Genomic DNA, 16,339 nt, shown 5'->3' with positions numbered 1-16,339 from the left:
CCGCCACCACACCCAGCTAATTTTTTGTATTTTTAGTAGAGACGGGGTTTCACCGTGTTAGCCATTCTCCTGACCTCGTGATTCGCCCGTCTCGGCCTCCCAAAGTGCTGGGATGACATGCATGAGCCACCACGCCCGGCTATTTTCAAACGGATGCTTTGAATGAGCAAACCATCTATTTATCATGCAAAATGAAACACCATGGGTTGGATGTCTACCTGTGGCAACATTGTGCCAAGCACATTACTCAATTTCCAATCCAACAACCTGAAAGTACAAAGTGTTTTAATCTAGAGATGATGCACAAGGCTCAGAGGGGTTAATTGTCCAAGGTCACATAGGTGGGAAACAGCAAAGTCAAAGTCTGCTCTCCAGCACCTCTCCCTGCAAAATGTGCACCCTTTTCATTACCGCACCATTTCCTGAAGGGTCTCTTGCAGAAAGCTAGTTCCATGAAACTTCCTTTAAAAATTACATTTAGTGGCTGAGTGCAGTGGCTCATGCCTGTAATCCAAGCACTTTGGGAGGCCAAGGCGGGCGGATCACAAGATCAGGAGTTTCAGAGCAGCCTGGCCAATATGGTGAAACCTCATCTCTACTAAAAATACAAAAACTAGCCGGACATGGTGGCGGGTGCCTATACCCAGCTAATTGGAAGGCTGAGGCAGGAGAATTGCTTGAACCCGGGAGGCGGAAGTTGCAGTGAGCCGAGATCGTACCACTGCACTCCAGCCTGGGCAAACAGAGTGAGACTCTGTCTCAAAAAATAAATAAATAAATTTAGTAAAAGGTACTTACTGTGTTCTCTCTTCAGAGATTCATAGATACAAGTCAGTATATTAATGGTTCTAAGAAATAAAACTTAAAGAGAGAAAAAAATAATTTGGACTAACTGGCTAAGTCCGTAAGTCGTTAGACTAATGGCTAAGTGGCATTTCTAACGCTTCTTTGACCAAAATCACTTCTTTCTTTATACTATTAAGTTTTGCAAACATTCATCTTTCTCAGCTGCCTCAGCAAATATATATCTTCTGTTCCCCTAGTCTTGTCCAAAATAGAGAGGAAGACTTCAGGAAGTCCCAAGAAAGTGAAGTCACAGCCACCATGAAACTCACAGTTGTAGACTGCCTTCCTGTGGATGAAGCCCTTTCCTTTTATTTGTACCCAGATGTCACAATAATCCTGTGAAAGTCACTACTCGCTTTAAGGAAAAAAATAATAATAATAACTAATGCAGAAACAATCTCAGAAGGCCAATTTAGGAATTTTTGGCTATTTAAGCCTAAATTTAAATGAGGGATTATAATCATTTTAGGTGTCCCTGGACGAGAAGTCAAATTGTTCATTTTAAAGTGAGAAGTTTCGTGTGGGTTCTCTGTCTCTTTGTTTCTCTCTCTCAATATTTTAAATTCATGTGCATTACCTGGGTCTTGCTGGTGGGAGATGTTTGATTTTTAAGAAGGGCACCGTAGAGTGTGTTCGGTGCATTTCTCAGCAAATCCAGCCTCCTCTCCTTACAGTGTTGGCTGCTTTTACTCTTAGTCACACATAAGAGAAATGGTCATGTGTCACATCAAAGCTGCCTGGGGCTGGAGATGAATGTGATATGCAGTTCAGAGACGTCCAGAGCTCCCTGTGCCTCCCAGCCCTCACCACGGGAGGAAATGCACCTATTTTCTTTCTTCTGCGGAAACAGCCATGCGTACCTGCCTGCACCTTTATCATTCTAGATGCCAATGAGGTTGCCTTTAATGCTGATTAAGTCTTCCCTGAGTTGAGACAGTGATTAGCGACTATGCACTAGTGAGAAAGAGGGTCCACACACAGAATCCTATAAATGATATCTTGTGTTTCAGCCCAGCAAGTGGTTGCTGAGCGTGACTCACGGTCAGGTCAGTGATTTTTCCTGTTACTCTGCCGTTTGCTTTTCTTTTCTATTTCTTTATTTATTTATTTTCTTTTTTGAGACAGAGTCTCGCTCTGTCGCCCAGGCTAGAGGGCAGTGATGCAATCTCGGCTCGCTGCAACCTCTTGCCTCCCTTCAAGTGATTCTCCTGCCTCAGCCACGTAGCTGAGATTACAGGCACGCGCCACCACACCTGGCTAATTTTTATATTTTTAGTAGAGACGGGGTTTCATCATGTTGGCCAGGCTGGTTTGGAACTCCTGACTGCAAGTGATTCACCTGCCTCGGCCTCCCAAAGTGCGAGTATTACAGGTGGGAGCCACCATGCCCGGCCCGCTGTTTGCTTTTCTCTTTCTTTTCTCTGGCAAAGTACCCATTGATCTTTTTTGATGCAGTTTAGCACTGTGTCATGTTATTGGATGGCAGAGACGAAGTAAATTTTAAGACTGAAGCCGGTTGAGAGGGATTCATCAATAAAATTGAAAGTAGCTGTGCTGATTTTTCTACGCTTTCCTCTGTACTGTCAGGACACATGAGAACGTACCCATTCTCATGACTCACCCACTAGAGGAAATGTGTGACTTTAATCTGGGCATTTAAACTCTCATCCCTTTGTCTTGCGGAGTTTTTCTCTTGCATTTTTAATCAAGTTTTGCTATTTGTAAAATTAAAAGGCTTGTCTAAAACTTTTAAAGGCCCCTCCTGCCTTTTTCTCTGATTTCATAAGCAATGTGTAAACCCCTATTTTCGTCTGAATGATGTGATGCTTGTTTTGGGAGTCATAGTAATTTAAACAAAGCATAGAGTACAGTGGTTCTGAAAGCTTATATCTTGCAAAAACGTAATTTGAAAATTTGAAAACAATAAGCTTATAGACGAAAGCATGAAGAAAATGCCAGCACATTTACCACAGGGTAGGTCGAATTCAGCCTACAGGTAACCAAGTCAAATGCAGAAAATGATACCTGAACATTGAGCAGAGGTAAATTGACTTTGGGAGGAGGACGAAGGTGTTCTCGTCTTGGGACCTGTATTTGATCTTGGAGCACAAGGTGCCTGGGTCTGAGGCTACATCTTAGGTCCAGGTTTTATGCATCTTTAAATTGCACTCTTAATTAACTCTTCTCCAGGTGAATGATGTGCCGTGACAGCACTTCAGCAAAATCGATGTGGTGCTTTTATCTCAATGACAAATCAGATAGTATTTCTGGGTCAGTGTAGTTCATCATATATCAATACATTTCAGTCTGGTTTCTCCTTTTTTTTTTTTTCTTTTGCTAAAACTTTCTCATTCTGCGGTGGGGGGGGCGAAAAAAGAACAGACTTCCATGCCAGCTTATTGCTCTCACACCCTCCTCTCGATTGTCACATATCCAGAGGATTCACCCACCCACCAGTTTGCTGCCATCTAGGTGGCCTAATAGCTGGCAGAGCTTCTGAGCTGCAGAGAAGCGTCCAGAATGCAGAGAAGGCGGTGCTTCGTGATTGATGGCTGCTGCTGCCCTTCCCATGAGGCTGATTCAAGCCAAGGGAATGTGTTTGCCTTGCTTCAAAGACATGGTCTTTCCTAATACAGTCTTGCTTTACTACACCACGGGTGTTGCTTCTTTTTTTGTTTCTTTTTTTAAATCTACGTAATCCTGTTTTGCTGAGGAGCTTTATTAATAACTTCTGAGCATTCCCTGAGTAATCCTCACAGAGCATCTATATGCAAGATCTATATCACATGACACAGTTTAAAGCTAGGCAAACTGAGGCACAGGCAGAAGCGGGAATCAATCCCAGACCTCCAGGTAACAAGCTCAGAATGTTGCTCCCCAGGCCTGCTTGCCCTTCTCCTGGTCCGGGAAATACTAAGCAAGGTGGATTTCCTCAGGAAGCCGCTAGGCAGCATACTCTAGTAGACTGCCTAGGCTCAAAGCCTGCCTAAGTCCTATTCTGCCTGTGTGACTGTAGAAATAATATCCAGCCTCTCTGTGCCTCAGTCTTTTCTTTTTTTTCTTTTTGAGAGGAAGTGTCGCTCTGTCGCCAGGCTGGAGTTCAGTGGCGCGATCTCGGCTCACTGCAACCTCTGCCTCCTGGGTTCAAGCGATTCTCCTGCCTCAGCCTCCTGAGTAACTGGGATTACACATGCCCACCATTACGCCCAGCTAATTTTTTATATTTTTAGTAGAGATGGAGTTTCACCATGTTGACCCGGCTGGTCTCCAACTCCTGACCTCGCCCACCTTGGCCTCCCAAAGTGCTGGGATTTCAGGTGTGAACCACCACACCAGCCGCCTCAGTCTTTATCAATAAACTAGGGATGATATTAGCACATGTGAGGCGCTATGAGCAAACGTATGCCAAAAGCTTTGCACAATATTTGGACACAGACAGCGCCTCCTAAGGGTTTACTATGCCTGTCTTTTCTCCACGGAGACAGGAATATCCACCTCTTATACCATAGCCCTGTGGGGAAAGCAAGACCAGGCCCTGAAGGCTCTGAGGCTGTCCTGGAGCTCTGGAGACGAAGAGAGTCATTTTGAAGCTCCCTGTGAAACCACGAAGATCTGTTTAAATCCAGCCTAGCTCTTCCTTCCATCTACGTAACCTTGAGTCATTTGCAAAACTATCTTTCTCTTCTTACTTTTCCTTTCTCAACTGGTATTTCATGGTCATTTTGATGTGAGTCATATTCCCTAATTGCGTCACCCCCAGAACTGCCCAAATCTTTAAGACAGAACCCAGTACCACTGAGATGACCATGGGCCAGAGCTTCCCTGAATCTCTGGGACCTTCTGCAATATCTCAAAGGCATGAGGAAGCTTCCCACAGGCTACTGGAGGCACTGTCTGTCTTTGGCTTCCTCTGCCTCTAGCCTCCACCCCCACCCACCTGTTCTCACCTAGTTTGTCCACCCAAAATGCACAAGGACACACGTGCAAGACTCCCATCTCCTCCCTCGAAAACTCACAGTGCACCCTCTACACACACACACACACACACTTGCACAGATCTCTAAGCTCAGACTTTCTGTGATTCAGTTCCATTAAGGAGCTACAATGTTACTGTCCACCCCCTTCTCATCCTCTCAGCCCATCTCCTGTTCAAATGTCAAGAGCCACTTACTGTCCACACAACTTTAGAGAAATGTCTTTCTTTCCTTTCCTGAGCCTGTTTCTACATCTATGAAATGGCGATAGTAAAGCCTGGTATTTGGCACATTTTGAGAATTAGATGAGCTAATAGTATGCCTGGTATTTGGCACATTTTCTTGATCTGTTTGGGCTGTCACAACAAAATACTACATCCTGGGTGGCTTAAACAACGGACATTTCTATCTCACAGCTCTGGAAGCTGGAAATCCAACATCGAGGTGCAGGCAGAGTTGATTTTGGTGAGGGCGCTCTTCCTGGATTGTAGACGGCCGCCTTATCACTGGGTCTTCATATGAGTTTTCCTCTCTGTACCCACAAAAAGAGAACTCTGATTTACCTTCCTTCTTTTACAAAAACACCCATCCTACTGGGTTAGGACCCCAACGTTGGGATTTCATTTAACCTTAATTATCTCCCTAAAGGCCCTGTCTCCAAATCTGGTCACATGGGGGATTATGTCTTCAAACTATGAATTTTAAAAAACACAATTCGGTCCATAATATACATCATAGGGGCGCAGTGACATTTGCCCTTACCCTTTCTGAGCTTCTCCCACTCCCTGGAAGCTCCTTGGCGTCCAGTCTTTAAAGCACGTGTGTGCGTCTGCCTCATCTTGGAGTCCTTCTCTCAGTGCGGCCCATGGGCTAAGAGCACTGTAGCCCTGCTTCTCACACAGGGCCAGCCTCTCAGGACTGGAGTTCTTTGTGCTCTAGAGAGCATGGCCTGTGCTATTGATGCCTGCTTCCCTGTGTCCAGAGACAAAATTATGACGAGTTTAATTTCAAGGCCTAACTGGCTTTTATTTGCAATTCTAGAATTAGGCAACACCTCATGCTATGAAATAGAATGGATGCTCTGCTGAGCTGAGCAGAGGGAGCTGGCTTTGTGGGCAGGAAAGGGCTGAAAAAGGCAGAAACAGGGAACACAAAGCAGATTGGTCATTTCAGAATTACTCTCCTCACAGGGTTAAAGCTAAATGGACTTCCTTAGGATGCACACTCGGGTAAACTGGGCTCCTTCTGACTGGTTGCTCTGAAGCTCCTGTTGTGTGGAAGACTGACCCATTTCCAAGTTCACTTTGATTATGTAATACTAAGCATAAGTGGCTCCACTCTGGTTTGGCCTGGTCTGCTGGGGCCTAGTGCAGGAGCTCAGTCTAAAACAATGGCTTCCCATAAACTTTGTTTAACATGAGCCAGTCATCCTCTCAACTTCCTGCCACTCAGCCAGTGACTACCTGACTGGGGTCCCTGGCCAAGCAGATAGATGTGTGCTCCTTCTAAGCTCTACCTTGTTGCACCCCTAACCTGCTCTCCTTCCAGTCGATGTCACCCCAAATAAACGAGGCTAGTAGGCACAGACCCCACAGTCACAGATGGGTCCCTTAGGTCCCCCTGCAGGAGATCTCTGGTCAGGCAGGCAGAAATTCATTCATGCACATGAAGGGCTTGGATCAACACTTTACACATTCCGAAGTTTCCACTATTTCTTCTGATCAGGTGTTATTTTGGGTCCTGTTGCTCCTTCAGAAGAATAAAAGTATGAGTCCATGGTCACTTCTAGCTCAGCCTGTATCTGACCTCAGTCTTCTATTACTGCCTGTCTATGTTGAGCAAAATAGTTCATTGAGATACATACATATTTAAGCAATCAGGGAAATTTGATCCAAAAGTTCAATAAATATATAAAAGCCTGTAGGAAAGATTAATGGAAAGATCAGGTAATAACATGAGACGGCTATGAGAAGTATTTTCTGTGTTGAAATGTTCATTGAAGAAGCTCGTATGGTAAAAATATCAGTAAGGCTCAATCACCATGAGATGAGCTTAGACATATGCAGACCCGCTAAATCAAAATGAGATCTTTTTGTGAATGTGTTATTTGTAGTGAGGCTTGAGGCACAGAGCAGATGAGAGGTGTCTAGGAGCTTTTCTTCCTGCCAGTCATCTTCTGGTTTTCATGGAAGAAGAGGCGATGTGATTGCTATGGAATTCCGTACTTCCCTCCCCACAGCATTGCCCCACTCATGGCTTTATTCACTGACCATGATTTCTAGACACAGCCTGTCCAACCGGATGCCTGGAGACTACTGGCCGAACCTGTGCTCACTGGGCAGTGAGAAGGTGGGTGAGGTCACACTCTGTGTTTACCATGTCGGTGAGAGCTCCAGGGTAATTCACACTACCCATTTCTGAACCCTCAAGCCCAAAACAACTGTAGACCACTTCTCCTTTACCCTCAAAAGATTTGCTGAAATATCAGCTCACAATAAGGCACATTAATGGGAGAAAAGTCTTTATACATTTATTACTACTGTGCACACAGGGAGAATCACAGAACAATTACCAGTATCCCAGTGGGGCACATATGCTTATATATGCTACTTCTTAGGGAAAGGGAGGTAGGAAGTGTGGGTGATTCTAGGTGGATAGTAAATGATTTTTAGGGGAATTTAATGGACTTGAGGAACATACAGTGGTCTGGGGCAAAGTCTGTTGGGGCCACAGAGAAGATGACGGTTTGCGACAAAAAGTCTATCCAGATATGTTAGTCTTCCCTCCTGTGAGATGTGTTCAGTTGATGAAAACTTGGAAAAAGGACCAGAGGTTATTGTTTTCTTCTATGGTAGGTCCAGATTTTAGGCAAATAAGGGAATTTCAGAGAACAATCTCATCCTATGCTTTGGGAGAGATGTTGATGGGGGGAGAAAGGTGATTAGAGAGACTTTGAGATGTTTTTTTTTTCAGTACAGTGTATACAAAGTGCCATATTTTGGGGTATTGGTTTGTGAGTCCCTGCAACAGGAAGATGCCAAGTTGGTCTTCAAGACAACAAAACAAGCAAGCAAAAGTTGTGCCCTTGCTGTTCTACATTCCAGAAAAAACTATGCATTTCTTGAAATAATTTTATTAGTACTATCCAGAGAATAACCATCATATGAATATATCAGATTATGTATGCCCCAAATTGCACATTATGTATCAATAAAAAATAAATTTTAAAAAATGTTAGTATTTAAATTTATATATTGTTCACTAGGGGCTTGCACAATATGGGCATTGAGTGAGATTTCTTTTTTTTCTCTCCTTGCTTATCTTTCTCTTACACTGACAAACAGAGCGCAAACTAGGAAAGGTATAATCTTGCATGATGTATGTGGGTTTATTATCCTCTTGTGATGTGCCACCCGCAGCAAAAAGAACTACATGTTCTGACTTCATGGGTTCAGTGGCCATCCCAAAGCTAGAAGAAAGTATTTGTGGTACGGTTGTTTTTGAAAATGCAAAAGGCCTGTTAACTCTATGGTGTTTCCAACATCCAGGATAAAGCTGACCAACACTTTCAATGAAGCTGTTGAGTCTCTAATGAGCCATATACACATTGATCTCTGTTTTATCTGACATAAAAATGGCATTTGTAATTTGTGCCTCAGTTAACGTACTTCAGCATAAGGGGAAGATGTGAGCTGTGTCCTAGAAGGCAGGGCAAAACCACCTTGCTTTCTTTACTTTGACATCATTGCTGGTCTTTAAGTGACTCTCTAGTCACACATCCATTATCAGGATATTCCCAGAAATTCTCTGATGCACATTCTGATTGCCCCCACTTTCCAGCGGGACATATACCACTCAGCGCAGGCTGGGAAATAGGAACCAAGTGGCAGGGACCCCAGGGGCACCAGTCTCCCCGGCACTAGGATGAGAAACGAACCTTCACCATGCACATCAACACATAATTCCTTTTGGGATACAAAGTGGTCACATTGGAAACTACTTTATTGAAGCTTAAATTTAGCTGGAACAGAATTTCTAAATTCCACAATCAGAATACAGTTTTCTAAAACTGTACTTGGAACACTTGGAAACTGATATGGTTCGACTGTGTCCCCACCCAGATTTCATCTTGAACTGTAATCCCCATAATCCCCACATGTCAAGGGCAGGACCAGGTGGAGGTAATCAGATCATGGGGTCAATTTCTCCCATGCCATCCTCGTGATAGTGAGTGAGTCTCACAAGATCTGATGGTTTAATAACTGTCTGGCATTTCCCCTGCCTGCACTCACTCCGTCCTGCCACCCCGTGAGGAAAGTGCCTGCTTCTCCTTTGCCTTCCACCGCGATTGTAAGTTTCCTGAGGCCTCCCCAGCAATGCGGAACTGTAAGTCAATTAAACCTCTTTCCTTTATAAATTACCCAGTCTCGAGGATTTCTTTATAGCAGTGTGAGAACAGACTAATACAGAAGCTAATAGATGAGCATTAACAGAAATATTTCTGGATAGAAATCTAATCCACTAAATGATAATATCTTTCTAAAAGTATGGCCCCACAACCAACACAATTAAATAGTAATTAGCAACACTTGCCCTTTTGTAACCAACAAATGGTACCCATAACTTGGTGTGATGCTGAGATCCCTGGAGTGTCTTATAACTTGGGTTGTGTTTCTAAAACAAGGATGGAGAAATAACTTAAAGATAGCTAAATCGAGTACTCCAAATTGCAAGAGAGCTTTTCTACTTTCTAGGGATTGTGTTACTTGTTTAACCAGAACATCCAAAGGTGGATGTGCAGTGATTATGATGATTTATCTAGCATGAAATGTGAGCATATTGAAGAATCCTTATTCTACATAAACCAAATCAATACTACTTCAAATAACGTCTACAACTTGAAAAATTACAGACACCGAGTTAAAAACTTAGACTGAGACCCAGATCTCAATCCTGGAAGGTAAGTTTCTGCTTATATTTAAATAAATTATCATAACCCCAGTAAGCACAGAGGTTCCTTTTATTTAACCCCATGTTGACCCTAACATGCAAGGCAAAGAATATAGTTAATAAAAGTTAAGTTTGTGTTATGGACACTAACATCATTGCTGAATAATGAGACATGGAAAAGGGTTTTTTATTAAATTGTGCCTTTGTGGAGCTTAGGCAATTTGCAACATTTGCATCATTACCCAAGTAATATAGGTACTTAGAGTAACAATGTTACAGAAGGAAACAGAAAAGATACGTGTGGAGACCCAAATCCAGCAGTTGTAATTTCCCCACAGTCACAAAGTGGCAAAGAAATAGACTAAAACCCTGGTCTTCAAAGAAAGGCAGAAAGATGTTAATATCAGAAATAATTGTTCTCCAGGTACTCAAGAGTTCCAGGCTGAAATTTTACAAACCGATGGTAGACAGTTTATCACAGATGTATGCCGAAGTGAGTGATTTATCCTTGCACATAACCTAATAAGCTCTACCATTTGTGCAGCATTTTATAAACTTTAAATTACTATTTCCTACACCGTCTTAGCTGGTCATCAAGAAAGCTCAATGAGAGAGGCAGATAAGGTAATATCCCTTGGGAAACTAAGCTCAGAGTCAATGACGTAATCATATTCAACTAGGAATATAGAAGACAATAGCCTGATAGAATCATAGAGAAGAGACCTCCAGGTACCATCTAGTCAAGCCTGGTGTCTTGAGCAGGATGGTATCTAATATGCCCAAGACAGTTGACAAGACAATTATGATCGATTCCCCCAGCCTTGGTCCAGGGAGGCCACCTGTGAGATACCTGGGACCCAGCCAGGCTTCTGCTGGTTTCCTGTGCATTTTGTTCATTCGGGATTGGGACCATAACACCTTCATCCCTGATCCCCGCCCTCTCAGCCACAACTCACTATCGAGAGAAGGATATATTATCATCGATTCTCCAAAATATGTTTGATTTAATCACTTATTAATGCACTGAAGTCATCTTTCAGAAGTAATTATAAACATAGGCGAAGGATTAAATCAATGCTTTTTCTCATCAGGAAGTGGTTTATGTGAGATTTTTCCAATAGGAAAGGCCAAAAAAGCGAACAACTCAATAGCACAGAAGACCCTTTTGTGGTGTCTTTTTTAAGTAAAATGACAAACTTGGGGAAAAAATAGTTTTCCAAAAGGAATTAACAAGAAAACTGGCAAGCAGATAGAATGTCAGATGATGCTAAAACAGTGACAAATGCAGTCAAGGAAACTATAACTGTGTAACTGTGGGCGGAATTAGATCAGACGCTGACCTTTCCCAAACACCTAAAGAAAACAGCTCTCGAATAATTACTGTTGAAAGGAGCCTGCAAGGTTCCCCGTGTGCCTGTGGCTGGGACTCGGGAGCATGTGCGTGACCATCTGCTACCGGGCACAGAATGCCAGGCTGCCGGCGGTGCCCTCTGTCTCGTTGGCGAGGCCGCATTTCACTCCAGCTCCTCATGCCATCGTATCACACATCTTTGTTCTCTCCTCTAAAATATAACCACTTGTTTTATATCTTGAATGTAGCATAGAGAAGCTTTGCAATTCTATCACCAAAGATGCCATGGTGTGAGCCACGGCAAAGAACAACAGTCAGCAAATACATGGATCCTCTTCCATTTAGGACCAAAGATTACAGAAGGTGGACTCAGTGCCTTCAATCGAGGTGTTTCAACATGCAAATGTAGACTTTTTCCCTTGCTTGCTGTATAAGACAATCCAGCCCCCAACTTCCATACTTGTACAATGCCAATAGAATTTCATTTATTGCTGGCATATAATCACAAAGTTAGGTGAAAATGATAAAAACCTCTTATCTACAGATAAGCAAAAGGTAATTAATGAATATATTGATTCTTTTTCCCTGTAAGGGGGAAAAGCAGTCAAAAACAATTTGTATATCTATAAATTAGAATCATCTTTGTGTTCCCTATATCCTTAGAATTATGATTATCTTAACAAGAAAATACCAACCAAAAGTGAGCCTTGTAAAACAGAATTAGCTATTAAGAGCACATCTAGGGTAGAGAGGAAAACAATTAACATCTATTAAAATACTCACCAGTTATAAAAATTTATAGTAACATAGGACAAACTAACACAGGTATTGACGATAGTTATAAGCAAAATCCTAACCAAGGAGATCTAGTGGCTTTGCCTGAAAGATTCTTCCTCCTTAAAGTATTTCAGATCCCATACCTTTGTTATTTCTTTCAGCTATTCCAATGAGACCTGATTCCTTCAAATAAAACCTGCAACTTCAGCCTTCTCAACTTTAGCCCATCTTCATCAGTGGCAATCATCCTTGGCAGTTCATGCATTCATTCATGTATTTAACATACATTTATTGAGCACCTGCCAGTGCACACGCTGTGATCGGCACTGGGTTACAGGGGTGGGCAAAGCAAATTGCTTCAGGCCTGCCCTTACGGGACCTACAGTCCAGTGGATGCCTTTTTAATTCTGAGAAATTCACAATTGCTTCATTGTAGCGATTGCTCTGTGAAAACTTTAAAATCATAGTCATTAATATTTTATATCAATTCACTAGCATTCTTCTCATCTATTCAGGCCAGCACTATCTATTCTAGCCTAAAGAACATCCCATCCCTGCTCCGCCCTCTATATCATTTATTTCTCAACTTTTATGATTATTATATGCACAATACAAATATGCCAAGCGCCCTCCCTCTCTGTTTGCCTTCAAATCTTATCTCTTGGTACCTTGAAAGTGCTGCTCAATAATTCCATCTTCTATAAAGTTCTCACTTGATTTCAGTGATTCCCACAGTACACTCGGCACTTACATACGGCTGTAAGTTCTCGTGTATGTATGTTATTGTCGTTCTGTGACTTTGAGTTTTAGAATTACTGACGATGTGGGCCGGGCGCGGTGACTCATGCCTGTATGGGAGGCCGAGGCGGGTGGATCACAAGGTCAGGAGGTCAAGACCGTCCTGGCCAACGTAGTGAAACCCCGTCTCTACTAAAGATACAAAAAATTAGCCGGGCGTGGTGGTGGGTGCCTGTAGTCCCAGCTACTGGGGAGGCTGAGGCAGGAGAATGGCATGAACCTGGGAGGCAGAGCTTGCGGTGAGCTGGGATTGTGCCACTGCACTCCAGCCTGGGTGACAGAGCAAGACGCTTTCTCAAAAAACAAAAGAATTACTCATGATGTAACAGATACCCACGTTCATAGCAGCATTATTCACAATAGCCAAAAGACGGAAACAACCTAAGTGTCCATTGATGGATGAATAGATAAATAAAATGTAATGTGTACATACAACAGAATATCATTCAGTCCTAAAAAGGAAGGAAATTCTTTTTTTTTTTTTTTTTTTTTAATTTAGAGACAGTGTCTTGCTCTTTTTCCCAGGGTGAAGTGCAGTGGTGCGATCATAGCTCACTGCAGCCTTGAACTAACTCCTGGGCTCAAGTGATCCTCTTGCTTCAGCCTCCCAAAGTGCTGGGATTACAGGTGTGAAACACTGCGCCTGTCCAGGAAGGAAATTCTAATACATTCAACAACATAGATGAACCTTGAGGACGTTATGCCAAGTGAAATAAGCCAGTCACAAAATGACAAATACTATACGATACCATTTACATGAGGAACATAGAGTAGTGGAATTTGTGGACTCCAAAAATAGAATGCTGGTTGCTGAGAACTGGGAAGAGGGAAAATGCAGAGGTATTGTTTAATGGGTAAAGAATTTCAGTTTTATAAGATGAAAAATATTCAAGGGAAGGATATATATCATTGCGAATATTCTTAATGCCACTGAATTTTACACCTAATGGTTAACATGGTAAATTTTATGTTACATGTATTTTACTACAATTTTTAAAAAATCTTTTTTAAAATCACATATGCTCATCCCCACCACCCTCGCTCCCCATTTGGTTGTAAGGAATTTAAGAGATGCTGCATTTTGCTATCTTATAGTCCCTGTTGCCATTTGTTCTGTAAACACGGGAAACATTAGATGAGTAAATATGCTCGATGGGCATACTTGAATATGACTGCAAAGTGACTACCTAAGAGAAAGAGAGAGAGAAGCAAGAAAGTTCTTCAGCATCAGTGCATCTCTGGTTTCAGTATTATGTGGCAGCCATGTTCTGGAGGAAACCAAGGTCAATGTAGCCTAGATTTCAAGGAGAGGACTGTGGCAAAGAACCAAATATGCAAAAAAATTACCTTAATCTACAGGAAAGGAAAAATGAAAAGTATCGGGAAACGTAATCACTGGAAGAGCTACAGGGTTAATATGGGAGGAGGGTACTTTGTTAAAGAGATTTTTGATAAAGGGTAGAAGCAAACACGATCCTGAATGAGAAAAACCTGTGAGCAATGTACAAAATACGGATCAAATAAGATGGAAGAAAATGCCTCAATCTGTTGAGGGAAAATGCAGGAAAAGATCATTTCTACAATAGAGGAAAAGACATGAACCAATGAAAATAATAATATTTCTTTCCAGGCCAACACTAAACATAAGTTGCAGAGCTGGCCTGTGGTGGAACTCACAAGTCTTATTGGCAATATATGTGAGGAGACAAAAAGCAACATATGGAGAAATACAAAAATATACTCCCTAGAGATACTGCCTCTTCAGATGTCAAGAAAAACCTGGATGAAATGAAGCAAGAGTGGCACGCTGCAAAGTTACAAATTCAAGGCCACCCACAGAACCAAACATTAACACTTAGGTAACTTGGTACTGAAATAGTCCCTTTCTTTTATGACTTCAGTTGAAGACTCTAGGGAGGGAAAACAGAGACGTTGGATCATTCTATGATGCTTAATGACTCCACCATTAAAAACAGGAATCCAAAGTGGGAGAAGGAACTGACTCCTTGCCTGATTTCTGTCTCCCCAGGTGGAGCTGGTCTCTTGGGCAGCCTGACATCTGGTCCACTCCTCTGTCCTATGCCGGGATCATCATGACCGTAGAGATTACGTCACTGTTTTGCATCCTTGTTACATAACTCAGTTCCTGGTAGATTGTAAGTACACAGAGGTGGTTTTTTTTAATTAAAAAATGGATGACTGAATAGAAGAATGGACAAATTGCCTTTTTGTATTCTGGCCACTGTTGATTAGTTGTGTGACCTCAATTAGGATATTTTAACTCTCTGTGTCTTCGCTTCCTCATTTATATGTTGAAGGTAATGACAGTTCCTACCTACCACACAGGCTTCTTGAAGATTAAATGGCATAGGGTGGGTAAAAGGTTTAGATTAGTGCCTAGAAATAGCACATTTCACTGAAAATTACCTATTACTCATATTATTTTTGCTAAGAGATTGTATAAACCTAATAAGCATCATATAGTTTACTATGCACAGATAATTTTTAAATCTTATAAATACAAATTTAACCCGCAAAAAAAAAAAAAATTCAACATAGTTACCACCTAACAGTAAAACGTTACCTGTTCATGAATTCATTCGAGGCAGTAAATCACATTGAACTGCAAATATTTTTACAGTATCTAAGTATGAAATACTAGAACACCTTTAATGTATTTTAAATTAAAAAATCATTATAAAGTGCAGCATGTAATTCTTTACATTCTTTTTTCTAACACATGGGAGACAATTTAACTTTGTGTTTCAGATTTCTGTTCTTATCATAAATTATTTATTCCTCATTCAACACATATTTATTAAACACCTACTACATTCTAGACACAAGGGAGGCAATGGTGAAGTAAACACAGCTACTGCTGCCTTTGAGATTACGTTTCTGTTAGGAAAAACAAATACACATACACAAATAGACACACAAATACACACGTCAACACAGAGAGATACACATATGTACACACACGGATATTCACACACAGACACATATATACATACGTAGACACACACAGTTACATACACATAGATATGCATACACGTAGATACACACATTCACAAATACACACAGACACATGCACATAAATATACACGTATATATACATACATATAGATATATACACACATAGATATATATACACCTATATAGGTACACACACATAGATACACACACAGGTGTATATATACATACACACATATACACACACAATGTTGTGGGACCATAACTGGCATGAAGAAAACTGATTACAAAGGGTAGAGCATGAATAAGATGGCTTATATAGTGTACTCAGGGAAGGACAGTCTAATAAGATAACATTTAAGCAAAGAACTGATTGAAGTGAGGGTGCTCTCTGGGAAGGGACCACGTCAACGAAGACAAATGAGGAGGTGTAAAAGCCTGAGGTGGGAGCATGTTTGGAGCAGTCCAGGAACAGCATCGATGCAGTACGGACAGAGAACAGTGGGCAAAGGGAGAGGGATGTGAGATAAGATTGGGAAGGCAGCTGGGAGCAAGAATATCAATGCAGATTTTGCTCTAAGAAAATGGAAGATATCAGAGGGATCCTGTGCTAAGGAATGATGTGATCTGGGTTATGTTTTGGAAGTGTCACTCTGCCTGCTGTGCAGAC

General features: G+C 41.8%; 1 protein-coding gene across 15 annotated transcripts in view; it reads left to right on the top strand.

Annotated features, from left to right (window-relative positions):
• Positions 1–16,339, top strand: part of CHRM3 (cholinergic receptor muscarinic 3) — a 516,344-nt gene that overhangs the window by 418,280 nt on the left and 81,725 nt on the right. For 12 of the 15 annotated variants that reach the window (XM_005539689.5, XM_015436352.4, XM_074025987.1 and 9 more), the window contains one exon: positions 14,726–14,852. The exons of the other annotated variants lie outside the window; for them this stretch is intronic. The gene's annotated coding sequence lies outside the window, so the exon portion shown is untranslated. The remainder of the gene's footprint in view (positions 1–14,725; positions 14,853–16,339) is intronic. 15 annotated transcript variants of the gene reach the window in all.

Source organism: Macaca fascicularis, chromosome 1 (genome assembly GCF_037993035.2).
Source record: "Macaca fascicularis isolate 582-1 chromosome 1, T2T-MFA8v1.1".
Taxonomy (NCBI): Eukaryota; Metazoa; Chordata; class Mammalia; order Primates; family Cercopithecidae; genus Macaca; species Macaca fascicularis.
This window is presented reverse-complemented; position numbering and strand designations above follow the sequence as displayed.